The sequence below is a fragment of the Anomaloglossus baeobatrachus genome, chromosome 6, assembly GCF_048569485.1.
Source record: "Anomaloglossus baeobatrachus isolate aAnoBae1 chromosome 6, aAnoBae1.hap1, whole genome shotgun sequence".
Lineage (NCBI taxonomy): Eukaryota > Metazoa > Chordata > Amphibia > Anura > Aromobatidae > Anomaloglossus > Anomaloglossus baeobatrachus.
Window position 1 is genome coordinate 88243253 of NC_134358.1, and position 21484 is coordinate 88264736.

The following is a 21484-nucleotide window of genomic DNA, read 5'->3' on the forward strand; positions in this document are numbered from 1 at the left end:
CTTTTCTCCTTCATCTTTTTCTTATGCATAGAGCCACATTGCGCTCAATAATTTAACTGCAGGAGACGGCAGCCCTGAGACTATAAATATATTTATTCGACAGCCGTGCATCTTTGCAATCTATTCAGTCCATAGATAAAAAAAGTAATTGTTGCTCCTTAAAGAAAAAAAAAATAAACACAAACAAGTGCAGAACTATAAAAGACACACAGGGGCGCATTAACATTTTTATTTGGACTCGTACATTTTTTTTTTTTTTCTGTACGGCTCCTTCGGCATAACACGTCGTATACTGGAAATAGCATATTTGTCACATTTAAACCTTTAAGGATGAGAAAATATTTTTCAAGCCTCACAGTCTAAATTAAAACCTCACAGTTGTCTTTCCATTCTTAAACCGCGCAGGGTTGTGGTTGTGTTGCTGACAGTGTGGATTTGCAGATGCCACCATATGGGTCTCGGAAATCTAGATACACTGATGATTCTCTGCACATGTAGGAGACAGTCTGTATTGTTGGCATTCTCCCCGAACAGAAACAAGCACAGCTTAGCAAAGAGGAGCAGATGGTACTAGATCTGGTGCCAGAGGAGCAGTGAATTAAAGGTTATACCCACCAGGTTTGATGCAGTGCCAGTATGAATTGGTACAGAAGTTTCAGCCCACCTGCTTACTGGCCTTGTGACATCTGCCTATTTTCTTCGTCTTCTCCTTCTTCTTCTTCTTTTTTTTTTCTTGACTCATTTACGTTCGGCAAGCAAAATAGTCATTTCATTGGCACGATACTAATAAATAGGATTACGATGACGGAAAATAGCTTACAAGAAAATCTATAAACTGGTAATTATCTTAATTTTATCTAATGAAGCTCTTAAGCGAGGGGATGAATGTCAAGTGATAGGCAGAAATTTGCCGAGAACTGGTTATTGGATTATTATTATTTATTTATTTTTTTTTTTTAGAATTTATTTCCTTATAATCAGGAATCATATTCTTTATATGCGAGCTTAGATCTAAAGTAACAGAAGAGATTACTTTGTGCCAGATTTTTTTTTTTATTATTCTCCAGCCTCGAAAACAAGTATAAAAAAAGTAATCACAGAGAATGCTATAAACTGTTCTCTTCATCTAAATCTATGCACATTCGGTAGAAATGACTCAGTTCAGATGGGACTGATTTCTAGTCGCAGAAATTTTTGCAACAAATATGCCATGTGTGAACACAGCTCATGGGCACAGCAGTGTGCCGGTGCACCCACCCGCCGGTGGTGGCTTTGATTGACAACCTCATTCCTGCTATGGTAACTCCCATCAGAGACGCATAACATTTAACAGAGTTTAATCCTCGGGGTGTAACTAAAATAAGAGGGGGTTTATGTGACTCAATTCCTGGGGAAACATTAAAAGAGGTAGTTCACTACTCTGCAATAATGGCCACATCTCTGTAAAACTGATAGGGAAGGCTCCGTGACCTCTGAGATCTGGTGATATCACGTCAACTTCCAGTTGTTCTGACTACACCGAGGCCAGCACCAGTCTCTGTCAGTGACTGGGGTGTGGGCGGAGTTTCACCGCTTATCACAGCCCAGCATCGCTCCTGCTTGTGGTGCGCTGCACTGAAGGAGAGAGCGCGAGAAATGCTGTCAGGTCAACTGGAAGCTGACGTGACATCACAGGATCCCAGAGGTGACAGAGCCCAGAGGGGTCACGTGATGGGGATGAGTGGACTGCAATAGCGCCACTCAGAGGCAGAATTGGCTGAACAAGTTATTTAGTAAAAGCCTTCCCTATCAGTGTTACAGAGATGTGGTCACTATTGCAGAGTAGTGAACCACCCCTTTACTTATAAATCTACAATACTTGTTTTAGAATCAGAGCAACGGCTCATACATCAGTGTTATACCGGGTAAAAATAATGTTACCATGTAATTCCTAACAAATGCAAATCTAAAAAATAGTGCAATACAACTGCGCTCACAGAATGCCTCTGACTATAAAGCACAATGTAATATATAGAAATACCATCCCATTTCCAAGACAAAGGGAATAATTAGAACATTATTATCGTATGGTAAAGTGTTCCGGCGCCGTTGTCACGTGATCACACCAAGTCCAGGAAACTTGACTCACAATTTGTTTAGAAGGAAACAGAATTGTAGGTCCCACAGATTACTCAGCAAGGTAATAAAAATAATATGAACCAGACTCTATAAACACATGGAATGAATAATGAACCATGACCTGATGTAAACAAGGGCGGATGGCAGAAACTACAAGGGTAGCCCTCTAGTTTATGTGATTTCAGACTTGGTGTCACAGAATGATTAGTTACATTATTACATGGATTGTTTGCTATGTGGTGAATAAATCCAGGGTGAGTACATGCAAAAATAAAATCTCAATAATCAATATTACGTTTTTGATTTCTGTCTGCCATTGCCTTCATTTATTTATATGGCCCCTGGACTTTCAGAGACAATAGTGGAATTCTGTAAATTATATATGTCAGAATGTTCGTATCTAGATGCTCTAGACCCGACTGCTGTGAAAAAAGTGTTTGCTCCTTCCAGATTTCTTATTGTTTTGCAGGTTTGTCACACTGAAGTGTTTGAGATCACCAAACAAATTTAAATATTAGTCGTGTGGAAAAGTGTTTGCCCCTTCCTAATTTCTTATTCATTTGCACTTAAATGTTTCAGATCACCAAACAAATTTAAATATTAGACAAAGATATCATAACTAAACACAAATGCAGTTTATAAATAAAGATCTTTATAATTAACTGAAAAAGAAATCCAAAACTACAGGGCCCTGTGTGAAAGAGTGATTGGCCTTCTCCTCCCCCCCTTAAAGCATAAATTAATTGTGGTTTATTACATCTTTGAGAAGCTGAATTCAATTTACCTCACCAAAACTCAGGCCTGGTTACTCCCACACCTATTCTAAATCAAGAAATCACTTAAATAGGACCTGCCTGACAAAGTGGAAAGGAACAAAAGATGCTTTAAAAGCTAGACATCATGCCGCAATCCAAAAAAATTCAGAAACAAATTAGAAACAAAGCAATTGAGGTCTTTCAGTCTGGAAGAGGTTATAAAGCAATTTCTAAAGCTTTGGATTTTTTATTCCTTTAATAAAGTCCTTCATTTATAAGCTGAATTTCGTGTTTCACACCACTGTATGTGTATATATATCTACCTACAAACAATCAGTCTAAAAGTTCGATGGAGTACATTTGTCACAAATTTTTGTGACTTTTAAAAAGTCACAAGTAATGAACTGGTCACGAATTTATGGTTTACAAAATCGATGACCACAATGGTGAAGAGAGACCCCCCCGTCAGATGAACAGACTTGATAACCTAAAAGAAGAATGTGAAGCAAAATGAAAAACAAGCTTAAAACAGGAAAAACAGGAGAAAAATAGGCCCAGGTACAATTAAAATTTGAGCCTCATGTGTGAATACTTGCCAAGTATAAATTTTAATGGATTGACCAAGAATGATTTTTTCTTTTACATATATAAATACAGTTGTGCTCAGAAATTTACATTCCCTGGCAGATTTTTTGCCTTCTTGGCCTTTTTTTCAGAGAATATGAATGATAACACAAAATCTTTTTTTCCACTCTTGGTTAGTGGTTGGGTGAAGCCAATTACATTTATTGTCAGACTACTGTGTTTTCTCTTTTTAAATCCAAAAACATCCAAATGACCCTGATCAAAAGTTCCCTTCCCCTGGTGATTTTGGCCTGATAACATGCACAGATGTTGGCACAAATGGGTTTGAATGGCTAATAAAGGTAACATCCTCACCTGTGACCTGTTTGCTTGTACTCAGTGTGTGTGCATAAAAGTTGAGTGAGTCTCTGGGATCCAGACAGACTCTTGCAAATTTCATCCACCCACTGATGTTTCTGGATTGTGAGTCATGGGGAAAACAAAAGAATTGTCACTGGAAATGGAGAAGTTGGGGAGATTAATGTCTCTATCTTCTCCACTGTACTCAATTGTCATCAGTGAAGTCCGATGTTTCACACACTCACAGACTTGTATGGATGCGCATGATCTGAGACACACTGCTGATAGCATGCTACAACATTTTGCTCATGACAAATCAGCATGAAAAAAAATAAATCGCAGACCTGCATCATTGATTAACATTTCTTCAAGGGCAATGTGAGATTTTCTCACATTGCATACGTCCGATTTAAATGATATTGTGAGCGAGCCCTTATAAAGGGGTCTTTGTTCACAGGATTTTCTGGGGGGTTTCTTTAGACTGCGTTGCAAAATTACCCTGTGAACCACACCTCCTTGTAAAGACCATATAAGATATCGCTAAATTAAAAGCCCCATATCTCTGTGATTGTTTAGATTTTTTAAAGCTGCTATACTAACACAATATACTCCAGGGAACAACAGGAATAAAATAAGAATGAAAGTTAACCACTTTTACCTTAGTTAGAAGTCCTTTTAAAGTGTAGTACTTAATCACACCTGTAGGGGTGCTGCAGGCTAATTAAGCACTGTTCTTCTGCAAATTACATATCATGATCAGTTTAGGTAAAAATCAGGACAACCAATTTAAGGATTTACTCCAGTCATTTTTGATAACTAGCCAAGTTCCTGTGTTCATCCTATAATTGGAATTAACCAAGTATTTGTTATCATAGGTGAAATATTGTTTCCAAATGAAAGAACATAACCTTTGGTTGTTCTATGAATAGACGCACAGACTCAACTCTTCTGTCCCAAACTGAAAGATGGCCAAGCTTGCGGCATTCACATGAAGAATAAAAATCCAACTTGTATTTTCTATGAAATAAGAAGCCTTTTGATGCAGATTTGCAGCTTGCACCATTGTTTATCCATAGGAGCATTAGTTTAATTGTGTGGGCTGATAAGCATCAGACTTTTCCATGCAGAACCCACAGAAATAAGTAGTAATAGCATGTACTTCATTAGGAATGATCCATGCATACATTTGCTGGACACTGGTCAGTATTCTGTGGCCACCAAACAGGAGCCATGTGAACTTCCACCTACCCGCCGGAATCCCTGGCACCTCTTCGTATGCAGGCTGGGTGCGATATTGTTGGTTTTGCAAGGCTCCAGTTCAGCAGCCACAAAATACTGATGTAATTAGGATACTAATTGTGTGCAACATTAAGAGCTCCAAGAGACTACAAACACCAATACCAATCATACCGAACTGAGTAGGATTAGCTATGATAGGATTAATATCAGAAATATTGATAAATATGATGGAAGATGGCCATAGATGGTCTATGTGGGTTTGCCATGGTAAAAGAGAAGCATTATAAGAACAAAAGGTGTTAAAAAATATAACTAAACATACTACCTTTCAGTGTTACAATACCTCTATTTTGACCTTAGATCTGACATGCTCTTTAATTTGGTTAAAGTAGTTCTTACAGGAGTACTTTACTTTTATCAAATGAGTATGTTTTTTTTCATAATGACAATGTCACAATGTGACTGTTCAATAATGAGAGATAGAGGCCCAAAGGCTGTCCCTCACGTTAGAGGGCCCTATGCTGTCCCTTACCACAGGGATACTCCTAATGATCGATATGCCTGTGTCCCTTTCCTGGCTCTGCTCCTGATCATACCTAATCTGATACCCCCTTCCCACTAGGGAAGGACAGGAAAAGAGTGTGATGTTAACCACAGATAAAGACAGACAAGATAAAAACAGATTCTGACACTGCACACACACAGTATTAGACAATAAGATATTCAGGAAGAAAACAAGAGCAGAAAGGTAGATACAAAAGACAACAGGGGTAAATTCCACAACCGCACGAAGCAATAAGCACTACTTCCACCAGATAGTCTGGAACACCACACCTCACCAGCCCAACTAAGATAAACAATAGCTGACATAGGGGGAAGGATTCAGCCAGCATAAATAGGAGGTGAGCAGATGTGTTTGGCTTCCCCACAACATGTGATCAAAGCAGACTAACAAGCAGACCAGCAGTGATTAAGTCTTGCTAGCCTGCCTATGAATAAGCTCACAGCAGGTTGACACCCAATTCTGCCTGCATTCATCCCAGACACCAGAGAAGTTCTCAGGCGGAGTGTCAGAATCTGTCAGCAGAAAAGAACTGCCAGTCGGTGAAAATTTGTTTGCAAAAATCTCCGTATGACAGGCAAATTCTACAATTTTCCAGTATTCTTTCTATGACCACATTTAATGGTTCAATATGTCCACTACCTGTTACTTATTAGGAGCTTCATTGTTTACTTCAAGTCCTAGTCATGTATCAAACACACAGGGACACAGCTCATAAAAAGACATAGCTCTGATACACATACTCAGGTCTGGTATTGGGGAGGGAACTGGACAATTTCCCAGGACCCCCACCCTCAAACAGCAGGACCTTTCGTGACATCACTATCATGTGACTATGAAGTCACTAGAAGTCCTTTACCCTGCGAGAGTTTAAGGAACCTGAAGAGGAGACACTCTGGTAAGTTCTTTGAAGTGTGGTATATATATTTGCATGTATTTGCTGTCTATATATATACAGTATATACATGTGTATGTGTGTGCTGAAAGTATATACATGTGTTGCGACTGAGCCCTACTACTCACATTTTGAGGAACCAACCAGCAGAAATGTGATACCAGTAATCGACTGGTCCCTATTTGGGCTAGAAAAATCCCTAAACATGACCCTTATTTGTCCCTGCCTAACCGGAGAGCTTGGCAACCTAACGCAATGGCAACCCACTCAACGTCTGCTGACCCTGAGGGACCTTATCTGCACTATCAACTATAAATAAAGTGTAACACCAAACAACAATAAACATAAATGAAGTGCGCAAAGGCAGAGGTGAGACCTAGGGCTAAGAAAGGGTAAACACAGTCATACAGGAAAGAAGGAGAAAAACAGAAGAAACTCAAAAGATTTACGGAATAGTTGGAAACCCCCCAAATACTGAACGGAACAGAAAGGAAAGGATACTGAGAAGGAAAACTTACAAACTGCAGGGAAAAGCAAAAAAAAAATATTCAGTAATAAAATCCTTAATTAAAGTGCCGGGACTCCAAACATCCACAAATCCAGGAACATAGCCAACAATAAAGATGTGATAGCGTAAGCAAAACGAAGAAGTAAAAACACCTGAATGGAAGTTAAATATAAGAGTTAAGGCAAAGGAATAGAAAGACAAAAGAGCTTTCAGCATTTGGACAGAGGCAAAACAGACTGTGGTCCAACAGAGAGGGAAACCGACCACACACCCAAAGATCACTGGAGTCGGAGTTGAGCTATGACAACAAGGGGGTGAATTTGCTGTGTACTTACATGTGTATGTGTCTATATGCATGTGCATGTATGTGCTGCATCTATATACATGTGTATGTGCTTAATGTACGTGTATGTGTATATAAATGGTATAAATGGGAATCTATTTGCTGTATGTCTATACATGTGCATTGTCGGTATCTGCATAACTATATTGTATGTAGGCATGTGCTGTATATATATATATATATATATATATATATATATATTTGTGTACATATATATATATATATATATATATATACAGCATATACAGTATACAGTATATATATATATATATATATATATCTGTGTATCTATGTGCAGTGTGTGCATGTTCTGTGTGCATATACATGTGTGTGTGATGTGTGTATATATACAAGTGTATGAATGTGCTGTGCATATACAGTGGGGAGAAAAGTCTTTAGTCAGCCACCAATTGTGCAAGTTATCCCACTTAAAAAGGGAGAGAGGCCTGTAAGAGGCCTGTAATTGACATCATAGGTAGACCACAACTGTGTCTGTGAAAGACAAAATGAGAAAAAACAATCCAGAAAATCACCATCTCTAATTTGACAAGATAGTTTTTGCAAATTATGGTGGAAAATGAGTATTTGGTCAATATCAAAAGTTCATCTCAATATTTTGTTATATATCCTTTGTTGGCAGTGACAGAGGTGAAACGTTTTCTGTAAGTCTTCATAAGGTTGGCACACACAGTTGGTCGTATGTTGGCCCATTCCTCCATGGAGATCTCCTCCAAGATCATTATCATGTGAAAGACCCAGCCACGTTTCATCTTCAATGCCTTTACTGATGGAAGTAGCTTTGCACTTAAAATCTCACGATACATGGCCTCATTCATTTTTTCATATGCACCAGTCAGTCGTCCTGGTCCCTTTGCAGAGAAACAACCCCAAAGCATGATGTTGCCACCCCCATGCTTCACAGTAGGTATGGTGTTCTTTGGATGCAACTCAGAATTCTGTCTGTTTCTACCAAACAGTTCTACTGTGGTTTCATCAGACCATATGACATTCTCCCAATATTGTTCTGGATAATCCAAATGCTCTCTAGCAAACTTCAGGCAGGCCTGGACATGTACTGGCTTAAGCAGGGGAACACGTCTGGCCTTGCAGGATCTGAGTCCCTGGAGGCGTAGTGTGTTACTGATGGTAGCCTTTGTTATGGTGGTCCCATCTCTATGCAGGTCATTCAGTAGGTCCCTCACGTGGTTCTGGGATTTTTGCTCACAATTCTTGTGATCATTTTGATAATCATTTGCATGGAGCCCCAGATCTAGGGAAATTATCAGTGGTCTTGTATGTCTTCCATTTTCTTATTATTGCTCACACAGTTGATTTCATCACACCAAGCTACTTGCCTATTGCAGATTCAGTCTTCCTAGCCTGGTACAGGGCCACAATTTTGTTTCTGGTGTCCTTCGACAGCTCTTTGGTCTTCACCATAGTGGAGTTTGGAGTGTAACTGTTTGAGGTTGTGGACAGGTGTTTTTTATACTGGTAACAAGTTGAAACAGGTGCCATTGCTACATGCAATGAGTGGAGGAAAGAGGAGACTCTTAAAGATGAAGTTACATGTCTGTGAGAGACAGAAATCTTGAATGTTTTTAGATGACAAAATACTTATTTTCCACTATAATTTGCAAAAAAAATGTTGCCAAATTAGACAAGGTGAGCATGAGCGCCATGCTCAAGTTCCCACCATGCATTTTTCACTGCTGTTTTTCAGCCACTAAAAAAAAGAAGATTGCCAACCAATTATGGTAAATGGTAATAGTGGTCAGCTCCAGGATGCCTTGTTGTTGGCCAAAGAAGTCCCAAAGAAGTTTTAATGTTAAGTGTTAAGGCCACTTTACACACAGCGACATTGCTAGCGATGTCGCTGGTGAAAGCACCCGCCCGTCAGTTGTGCGTCATGGGCAAATTGCTGCCCGTGGTGCACAACATCGCTAACACCCGTCACACATATTTACCTGCCTAGGAACGTCGCTGTGGCCGGTGAACCGCCGCCTTTCTAAGGGGCAGTTCGTGCGGCATCACAGCAGCGTCACTAAGCGACCGCCCAATAGAAGTGGAGGGGCGGAGATGAGGTGTGTAACATCCCGCCAACCTCCTTCCTTCCTCAGTGATGGCGGCCGCAGGTACGATGTTGTTCCTCGTTCCTGCAGTGTCACACATAGCGATGTGTGCTGCCTCAGGAACGAAGAACAACCTGCGTCCAAAAGCAGCAACGATATTTGAGATTAGAACGACGTGTCAACGATCAACGATATGGTGAGTATTTTTGATCGTTAACGGTCATTCCTGAGTTTCACACACAACAATGTTGCTAACGAGGCCGGATGTGCGTCACGAATTCCATGACCACAACAACATCTCGTTAGCGATGTCGTTGCGTGTTAATTGGCCTTTAGGCATCACAATGATAGAATTTAAGTAAGTTAATAAATGTTACGTTTAAAAGGGCTTTCAGTTAGGGTAACTCTAGTTGCCTTTGGAAAATCCTATTTAATGTAACTTAACCCTACGCTAACCAGGTAGCAATGGAGGTTAGTGTCTAAAGATGAGGAAGACACAACATCCGACAGAAGAAAGGTGACATTGAACCAAAGAAGATCACGGGACCCAAATATGGTTGAGCAGTGAAAATGGTTTGTTTTTTATTTTTTTTTTACCTATGTTTACTATGCTCGGAGTCCTGGAAAGACCTTGGATCACAATGCTAAACATATAAATTCAATGGAAATTGAATTTTTAGGCCTAATTGGAGCGAATTTGTTGAATTCGAGTTTTGCCAAATTTTCTCTTCCTTCATCGCGCATTGTTCATTCATTCATTTGGACTGTTGTTCTCATGATCATTGAAGACCTCGACTTTGAACTTCTAAAGGTCCCACATTTATCATCTATGCTGTTTATAGGTCAATGCCTATACCAAACGTTCAGTGCTGGAGAGAAGAAACAGGTTTAACGCCGCGCTACCGCCAATAAGGAGAGTTGTTGATTAATGATAATTTCTTTCTTGCATAGGTCGACGTGTTTCTGGGATCTAGTCCCCTTCTTCAGGATCAAGAAAATCAACAATAATCCCTTCCTAGAAGTTGTGACTTTTCACAACCTTGCCAGGTGAGTGTTACCCTTTACACACCACTACCTTTAATCTGGTAAAACCCTTTTGCGCTCTCTCTTCCTAGTTTCTATACCTAAACTTTACAACAGAACTTCATCCTCCATTCCCTCCATCCCCCCCAAAAAAGGAAAAAATGCGACCACTATAGGCATACAAAGTTGAATATGTCAGGGCATGCCTACCAGTGAGCCTAGTTCCCAAACATATTGTGCATCAATCCTAAAACGTTCATCATCAATTATATAAAGTAGTTCTAGAAATGTTCTACGGAACATTTCATTAATGAGGTCAACACACTCCAAATCTTTAGGGTCTGAGGCTTTGTAGCTCCATGACTAAGACCACTAGTTCAGCTGCATATGGAACCGATTAGATTTAGCTCATTGACGATGTACACAGCCCATGGAGAATTTATTAGGTTGGGGTTGTGCATGAGCTGAGGAAGTCAACAATTCATAAAAGTAGAAGAAACGCTAAAAAAACAGGTAAGAATGAGTCACCCGACACTTCCTTAGTTTCGGGAAGGCATAGGAAATCTACGAGAAATTTCTCGATGGAGAATGTCAAATTAGACTTAATAGCAATTGAAATGTAAGGGTTAAAGGGAATGTGATCTTTAATAGGAGATTGTTTTTCACATGGAATTCGGAGGCCACTCCTGATTGTAAAGCACCAAGATGTGATATGTAATATAGGGATTGCTTTATCATATCACAGCACAACATTTGTCACTAATGGGGAACAATGTAGCAAGAAGCATCTTGATGTGCCATGTGGTGGAGCATCTGTTCTCCGAGCTGATATTCACAGATCAATTAAGATACTGTGCAATGAAATCAAGACTAAGTTCAAAGAAAAAAGTACAGTAGGCGAAGTCGAAATCTGTCCATTATTGCTAATTATTGATACTAGCACACTATTGATTCTGTGAACGACAGACAGAATATCGTTTTAAGCATTTGTCATAGAGATGGGTTTATTTATAAATATTTAAGTGGTATAACACTCTTGATTCGGATTTTATTGCATCGAATCGGTCCATTAATTAAAATGTAGTGTCAAAAAATTACCTATTATTCAAATACAACAGTTTATGCTACACACATCAGGACTTTTGGAGTTTATTTTGTTTGTTTTCAAAGTCATTATCTTTATTAAAAGAAAGCCACAAAATATTTCACACTGACCAGTAAACCCTCATCATCATTGTTATATGGTCAATTAAATTGACACCAACTAATGCAACTAAAGACCCAAACGCAACATTCATAGAGGCATCTATTGTTACAAAAGCTAAGTTCACACGAATGTATAAAAAAGCTATATTCAGAAATTCGGAAGAGTTTTTTCTCATTTGTCTTCTGTGTGCAACTTGTTTTTATACAGCAGCCATTATTCTAAATTTACAACTCTAAATATAAGTTATATGTTAAAGTGTAACTCTTGTATTATATTTTAGGTCATAAATCAATAGTACACATGAAAATAAGAAACTTTGTATTATAGCTTATCAGAGAAATCTGCTTCTCCTGCTTTCAGGATTTATCATTTGTTTTCAAAATTCTAAATTCAGGGGTAAAATCTGTATTCAGTGAAGATAGAGTGTTACATTACTGAGATGACTGATGGTACTGATAAAATTCTAGAAAGATGGGATGGGGAGGAGCTCTGCCTCTAGCTCCTCCCTCTGCCTCTAGCTCCTCCCTATGCCTCTAGCTTCTCACTCTGCCTCTAACTTTTCCCTCTGTCTCTAGCTCCTCCCTCTGCTTCTAGCTCCTCCCTTTGCCTATAGCTTCTCCCTCTGCAAATAGCTCCTGCCTCTGCATATAGCTCCCTCTCTTTCTCTAGCTCCTCCCTTTGCTTCTAGCTCCTCCATCTGCCTATAGCTCCCCCTCTGCCTCTAGATCCTCCCTGTGCTTCTAGCTCCTTCCTCTGTCTATAGCTCCTCCCTGCTCTTTGCCCCACACCTCCATAGAATCTTATCAGCACCAACTGCCATATTCTATCTCAGTAATGCAACATTCTGCCTTCACTGAATACAGATTTTACCTGTAAATGAAGACTTTTGAAAACAAAGTTGATTATTTTTATGTGTGTTATTGAATTCTGAAAAAAATAAATACATTTAAACAATGGTTACACTTTAAAAGGTAATCATAGCTTACATTTTTAATCCATAAATCAATAACTCACATAAAAATAAACAGCTTTGTAATACAGTCATATGAAAAAGTTTGGGCACCCCTATTAATGTTAACCTTTTTTCTTTATAACAATTTGGGTTTTTGCAACAGCTATTTCAGTTTCATATATCTAATAACTGATGGACTGAGTAATATTTCTGAATTGAAATGAGGTTTATTGTACTAACAGAAAATGTGCAATCCGCATTTAAACAAAATTTGACCGGTGCAAAATTATGGGCACCTCAACATAAAAGTGACATTATTATTTTGTAGATCCTCCTTTTGCAAAAATAGACTCTAGTTGCTTCCTGTAGCTTTTAATGAGTTCCTGGATCCTGGCTGAAGGTATATTTGACCATTCCTGTTTACAAAACAATTTCAGTTCAGTTAAGTTTGATGGTCGCCGAGCATGGACAGCACGCTTCAAATCATTCCACAGATTTTCAATGATATTCAGGTCTGGGGACTGGGATGGCCATTCCAGAACATTGTAATTGTTCCTCTGCATGAATGCCTGAGTAGATTTGGAGCAGTGTTTTGGATCATTGTCTTGCTGAAATATCCATCCCCTGCGTAACTTCAACTTCGTCACTGATTCTTGCACATTATTGTCAAGAATCTGCTGATACTGAGTTGAATCCATGCGACCCTCAACTTAACAAGATTCCCAGTGCCAGCATTGGCCACACAGCCCCAAAACATGATGGAACCTCCACCAAATTTTACTGTGGGTAGCAAGTGCTTTTCTTGGAATGCCGTGTTTTTTTGCCTCCATGCATAACGCCTTTTTGTATGACCAAACAACTCAATCTTTGTTTCATCAGTCCACAGGACCTTCTTCCAAAATGTAACTGGCTTGTCCAAATGTGCTTTTGCATACCTCAGGCAATTCTGTTTGTGGCGTGCTTGCAGAAATGGCTTCTTTCGCATCACTCTCCCATACAGCTTCTCCTTGTGCAATGTGTGCTGTATTGTTGACCGATGCACATTGACACCATCTGCAGCAAGATGATGTTGCAGGTCTTTGGAGGTGGTCTGTGGATTGTCCTTGACTGTTCTCACCATTCTTCTTCTCTGCCTTTCTGATATTTTTCTTGGCCTGCCACTTCTGGGCTTAACAAGAACTGTAACTGTGTTCTTCCATTTCCTTACTATGTTCCTCACAGTGGAAACTGACAGTTTAAATCTCTGATACAACTTTTTGTATCCTTCCCCTGAACAACTATGTTGAATAATCTTTGTTTTCAGATCATTTGAGAGTTGTTTTGAGGAGCCCATGATGCCACTCTTCATAGGAGATTCAAATAGGAAAACAACTTGCAAGTGGCCACCTTAAATACCTTTTCTCATGATTGGATACACCTGCCTATGAAGTTCAAAGCTCAATGAGGTTCCAAAACCAATTTAGTGCTTTAGTAAGTCAGTAAAAAGTAGTTAGGAGTGTTCAAATCAAGAAATTGATAAGGGTGCCCATACTTTTGCACCGGTCAAATTTTGTTTAAATGCGGATTGCACATTTTCTGTTAGTACAATAAACCTCATTTCAATCCAGAAATATTACTCAGTCCATCAGTTATTAGATATATGAAACTGAAATAGCTGTTGCAAAAACCCAAATTGTTATAAAGAAAAAGGTTAACATTAATAGGGGTGCCCAAACTTTTTCATATGACTGTATATCTTATGAGACAAATCTGCTCCTCTCTGTAGCAAAATTGATTAGTCATTATCAAAATACTCAATTCTGCGGTAAAATCTGTATTCAGTGAAGACTTTCCCATTACTGAGATAGAAGATGGCAGCTGTTACTGTGGAGATTCTATGTAGATAGAAGAGTGCCTAGGAGGATGAAGCTCTGCATCTAGCTCCTCCCTTTGCCCTTAGCTCCTCCCTCTTCTATTTCATAGAATCTCATCAGCACCAACTGCCATCTCCTCTCTCAGTAATGGGAAAGTCTTCACTGAAGACAGATTTCACCTCAGAATTGAGAATTTTGATAATGACTTATCAGTTTTGGCAGAGAAAGAAGCAGATGTGTCTGATAAGATATATTATAAAGCTGCTTATTTTCATGTACACTCTTGATTTATAAGATTATACTTTAAATAATTCTATTGTATCTGTAAAAATTGGATGCTACTGTGGTTCTGTAATCAATAATGAGTGAATCTCATCCGACACAGGGAAGAAGCAAAGTACTGAAATGTGCAAGCACAGTGAAAGGTCAAAGAACATCTGCGCATGCGGTCATAGGGCGCTCCTGCCGTCCGTAGAGGGGCCACCCATGCCATCACTCATTGGCGTTTCTTATAGTCATGTGACCAATTACTATGGGAATTTAAGGTTTTGAAGTGGTACACAAGGCCCTTCCCCCCTGTCTGATGAACAGAACTATGTGAGCCATGTGAAACACGTATCACATTGTGTGGGACTGTCACTTCTTGCACTGCTGACACTTCACTTTGCATTCGCTACTTTGCCAATTCTTGGTCTGGTCGCTTTATATTTATTGTCATCATTTCTGTCCTCATGTTACTGTATGACCATTGTGTCCATGACTACATTTAGTTTACATTCCCCACAGATGTTATGTACATGCATTTGATATCCTGCCACGAGATGTAATTTTCAAGCAGTTGTACTGTCCGTCATCCCTTTCCTTTTATCATTTATTATATATATATATATATATATATATATATATATATATATATATACATATATTAAATGCCGGAGATGGAGGTGATGATGAGACTCAGATACCTAAGGCGCACATTTATTGTACTGTGATGTCGGGTTAGGACAAGGAGGAGGGTGACTGTCAAGGCGAGGTGTGGGACAACAGAGAGGATGAAGATGAAGTTGTAGATCTGAACTGGTGTGAACCCTGAGGCACGCAGCTGAGTAGCTCAGCAGAGAAGGTGGAGGAGAAGGAAGATGAGGTGTTTCCTGCATAGCACGGACTGATGCAACAAGGACAACCACTGCCACCTCAGACAGAAATCTGGCTTTCCAGCAGCGGTGGCAGGTCTACATTTTGCATGGACAACAAGGGTTGCCTAGCCTTGGCCTTTTTTGAGACCGGTATGGATGACCCAAGTCATGTTCTCTGCAAACCTTGTAAAAAACTACTCCGGGGAGTCAGAAATACAAATAATTTGTCTGCTACATGCATGAACCATCAGATGACCAACCAACATGTGTTATGCCTGCTTTACACGCTTCAATAAATCTTTCAATCCGTCGTCGGGGTCAAGTTGTAAGTGACGCACATCCTGCATCGTTCGTGACGTATTTGCGTGTGACACCTACGTGCAATCAAGATTGAACTAAAATACGGTGATCGCATACACGTCGTTTATTCCTCATACATTGGACGTTTTGTTGTATGAACCTAGTGAATTGTAACGTGTGACATCCCTCATACGATTTTGATGTCTGAGGCTATGTGCGCAGGTGTGCGCTCTGCACCGCAGCTTAAAAAAGGTCCGCTTCAGAGCGCAGCTGAAAAGCTGCGTTCTGAAGCGCCTCACAATGTCTGTCATGCACTAATCTCTGTCAGTCGGTCACTATCTCTGTCCCTCACTCTCTGTCCATGTCAGTCTATCCCCCTCTCTCATATACTCACCGATCCCCGATCCCCGGCTCTGCACGGCATTCACACTGCTCCGGCGGCTTTTACTGTTTTGAAAAAGCCGGCCGCCCATTAAACAATCTCGTATTCCCTGCTTTACCCGCCCACCGGCGCCTATGATTGGTTACAGTGAGACACGCCCTGACGCTGAGTGACAGGTGTCCCACTGCACCCAATCACAGCAGCCGGTGGGCGTGTCTATTCTGTGCAGTGAAATAAATAACTGTGCAGTGAAATAAATAATTAAATAATTTAAAAAAACGGCGTGCGGTCCCCCCCAATTTTAAAACCAGCCAGATAAAGCCATACGGCTGAAGGCTGGTATTCTCAGGATGGGGAGTTTCACGTTATGGGGAGCCCCCCAGCCTAACAATATCAGCCAACAGCCGCCCAGAATTGCCGCATACATTATATGCGGCAGTTCTGGGACTGTACCCGGCTCTTCCCGATTTGCCCTGGTGCGTTGGCAAATCGGGGTAATAAGGAGTTATTGGCAGCCCATAGCTGCCAATAAGTCCTAGATTAATCATGTCAGGCGTCTATGAGACACCCTCCATGATTAATCTGTAAATTACAGTAAATAAACACACACACCCGAAATTTTTTTTATTAGAAATAAAAAACACAAACATATACCCTGGTTCACCACTTTAATCAGCCCCAAAAAGCCCTCCTTGTCCGGCGTAATCCAGGATGGTCCAGCGTCGCATCCAGCTGTGCTGCATGGAGGTGACCGGAGCTGCAGAATACACCACCGCTCCGGTCACCTCCACACAGCAAATGAAGACAGCCGGCGATCAGCTGAGCTGTCACTGAGGTTACCCGCTGTCACTGGATCCAGCGGTGGATGCAGCGGTGGCCGCGGGTAAACTCAGTGACAGCTCAGCTGATCGCGCTACTCACCTCAGTTGCTGCGTGGAGGTGAGAGGAGCAGCGGTGAGTAGCGCGATCAGCTGAGCGTTCACTGAGCTTACCCGCGGCCACCGCTGCATCCACCTCTGGATCCAGTGACAGCGGGTAACCTCAGTGACAGCTCAGCTGATCGCGCGGCTGTCTTCATTTGCTGTGTGGAGCTGATAGGAGCGGCGGTGTATTCTGCAGTTCCTGTCACCTTCATGCAGCACAGCTGGACGCGACGCTGGACCATTCTGGAGTACGCCGGACAAGGAGGGCTTTTTGGGGCTGATTAAAGTGGTGAACCAGGGTATATGTTTGTGTTTTTTATTTCTAATAAAGGATTTTTCGGGTGTGTGTGTTTATTTACTGTAATTTACAGATTAATCATGGAGGGTGTCTCATAGACGCCTGACATGATTAATCTAGGACTTATTGGCAGCTATGGGCTGCCAATAACTCCTTATTACCCTGATTTGCCAACGCACCAGGGCAAATCGGGAAGAGCCGGGTACAGTCCCAGAACTGTCGCATATAATGTATGCGGCAATTCTGGGTGGCTGTTGGCTGATATTGTTAGGCTGGGGGGCTCCCCATAACGTGGAGCTCCCCATCCTGAGAATACCAGCCTTCAGCCGTATGGCTTTATCTGGCTGGTTTTAAAATTGGGGGGGACCGCACGCCGTTTTTTTTAATTATTTATTTCACTACACAGTATAGACACGCCCACCGGCTGCTGTGATTGGGTGCAGTGTGACCCCTGTCACTCAGCGTGGGGGCGTGTCTCACTGTAACCAATCATAGGCGCCGGTGGGCGGGTAAAGCAGGGAATACGAGATTGTTTAATGGGCGGCCGGCTTTTTCAAAACAGTAAAAGCCGCCGGAGCAGTGTGAATGCCGTGCAGAGCCGGGGATCGGGGATCGGTGAGTATGAGAGAGGGCTGCTCAATTCAGTTACTCAGGAGTTTAGCGGTCACCGGTGAGTCCTTCACAGGTGACCGCTAATCAGGGAGCGACACAGACAGAGCCGCAGCATGACAATGAAGTCGGGTGAGGTTCACCCGAGTTCATTCTGACAGTGCGGCTCTGTCTGTGTCTGCTGTCATCTGCCATTCAGCTCTGCTACATGGCTGTCTGTGTCTGCTGTCAGCGGCCATGTAGCAGAGCTGAATGGCAGATGACATAGTAAAAACGCATCCCTACACATTACACACGCTTGGCAAGTCAATAAATAAAAAAAAAAAGGGTGTCCAATGCATACGTCACAGAACACATGATCTAAAGGATCGCACACAAAATTGATCAATTTAACATAGACTACTAACGCACGTGTGACAGCAAATGAACGACCTATGTGCAATCTCATTCAATCGCATATGCGACCTGGGCGTGTCACATCGCATACGAGATCGCATACCTAATTGTAAGGTGTAAAGCTGGCTTTAGTCTGGGAATCCTACTGCACTAAAATGTGGCCAAGCGGGCATCCCCCACCACATGACGCCCCATCAACGGCATCTGATGTGTAACGCCTGCCTGGAGTTAGAGACTCAGACTGGCTGTAAGGGAGGCTAGAGGAAAGCCGCTCACAAAGCAGGACCCCTTGAACTCTGCATCCCTGTAACCCCTATACAGGGATTTGGAATTTCACAGGGCCCTAGAGATCACCACTTGTGGTAGGATGTAGTCCATGGTAGTCAGGCAGGATCAAAAAACAGGAAATGCAATACAGGAACAGAATTGGCAGGCAAGGGTGTAATTAGGAAACAAAGCAGAGGTCAAATCCGGGACTGGCAGCAAGGTACAAAAACGGTAGGCAGGAGGGTAGTCAGAAAACAAGCAGAGGTCAGCGCATGGGAATTACTATATAAACAGAACAGGAACCAGGAATACAGAACTATCTCTGGCAGTGGTAAGCAGACAGGAGGGGGAATAAGAAGGGTGTGGTGTCTTCCCATTGGTTGTAGCTGAATGATTGTAAATTCAGCTGGTAGACACACTCCACCTACAGTTAGCCAGTGGTACTGCAGATCCCAAGGAAACCCAGCCCAGTGGATGAGCAGAGCCTGCACCCACCAGCACCGCTGGTACCAACTCCTCACCCACCCCCAGCACTATCCACGGCAGGAACACGGCGTTGCCTTGTGATCGAAGCAAAAGTCACTGGAGCGGACTCAAGTGGATGCTTCTTCCTCCTCGTCACCCTCGAAACTGTCCTCATCCAGGTTTCCACCTCAGAACCTCCACTTGTTTACCAACTACAGTTGGGCTGAGTGAGAGCCTGTTAGTTGTTACGGAAATTGACATGCCTGTAGATTTTGACCAATGATGAGACCTCATGAGTCATGACTAGTATTTGCTGGATTTTTATTCTTTTAAGGTGGGAAATGCTCTTCTGCACAGTGTACCCATGTCATGACCCTAATCTGCAGATTTTCAGCACAAATAATACATAACAAAGCCACATTTTGTATTTTTCTCATTAGCTATTCTATTTTCCAGCACGCTGACAAACTTGGGCACTGTTGTCGTGAGATATAAGCTGTTGTTGTGACCATTTCAAGCCATTAGTCAATAACAAATACCCTGTGAATATTCTATATTTGCCTTTGCTCAGCTGACGAGTATCTCTACAAGTTATCAGATGTGAAGCACTAGCCTTATGCATTGTTACTAGCCCTAGGAAGCGGTAAACAGCAGGCGCTATCATGTATGGTGAATACTGATGAAGCAATGATATATAAATTACTATGTGACACTGGAAAATTCACGCCGGTTATTCAGCTCTCAGGTTGTCCACGATGTGATTGTCATATTAGGAACTTTAAAGTGATCCTTTTTTTTTATTTTTTTCCCCTAAGTAAGTGGAATAAAAGCTACAAGGAGCAGTGACTATGATTTCAGAATAAGTGCCTGTAATGAATAAAAATGAAATACTATAGTCATAATAACATATTGCAGGAATGCTAGCCTTTCCTCCACCTGCCATATACATATGTATTGGAAGGCGCATAATTATAATCACGAGCCTCTTTGGACATTTCGGTACTGTGAAAGAAGTCTGCAAATCATGAGCACTAATAGAAAGCATTGATTAGTATGGTATTTGTGCACTTTTACGCTTTTAATTGCTGAACTATGAAGACAGGTAATCATTGCCAGTCAGTCCAGTCATTCTCTTTGAGTGTCAAGAACTTTTTTTTGTTATTTTTCCATAGTAATTATTGATAAATACAGCTTACATGGTGGAAAAGCTCCATACCTCAATGTCCAATTACTTGGCTCATTTGATGGATGAGCGACATATGAGCTGTGTACAATGCCCATTAGAGAAGGGAAAATGAGTGCTACCCATACAGCACTGGTCACTGAGATCTCATGCAGTTACATAGTGTAAATGGCAGTAAATTGTAGAATAAGTATTAAAGGGGTTGACCGACTTTGCTCAACTTCCTCATGCCAACGATGTTGTCACCGGCGGACAAAAACAGAAGAGAGTCCCTGTTCAAGAACAGTATATGGACCCTTTGTAGCCCAATAGCTCATCATAAACACAATACCTCCTGCTTTGGAGGTAAGAAAGGGCCCCCCCAATGATATGTCCACCCCTAGAAGTTGTGACATCCCACACCTACCTAGACACATGCCCAATAGATTTGGGTATTGTACCTGAGTCCTGTTAATTAAGTAGGACATGTGCATGGTACATACAACTGAGCATGCATCTCAAACGGTGTGTGCGGCTGTAACATCATCAGCACCGCTCACTGAGTTGCCCATAATATATCTTAATGCAGTGTGCCCACGATAAGTTTTTAACGCTTCGTATTCGCCCCCTGAGGAAGCTCTTCAATGCGAAATGTACATTGGGGTGGAGGTCTAGCTGAGCTATATTCATTCACCTAAACGCTATGGGTAATACTGACTTGCCTTCTTATTTTGATTGATTGCTATCATGTGGATTACAGCGTTGAATATGAATTGTAGTTCACACCGATGACCGTTGATTAATGTGTGCAGGCATTTATTTGCTTAAACTTCATTCATGATGTCAAAGTGCAAGGATTATTCATTATGGTATATATGGTGATTGTATTTTACTATATCCAATTACCAAGGTGTAATGCAGTAGCCACATTTATTCATTTGGACGGTGTTGACATTTATTAACCCATGGAATGCACTAGGCACTTTATGTCTAAAATTGGGATGAATAGTATACTAGGATATGCTGACCAGGATGTATAGATACACTATAAATATTTACACCCAATATGGGATATAAATAGATATAATATTGGGA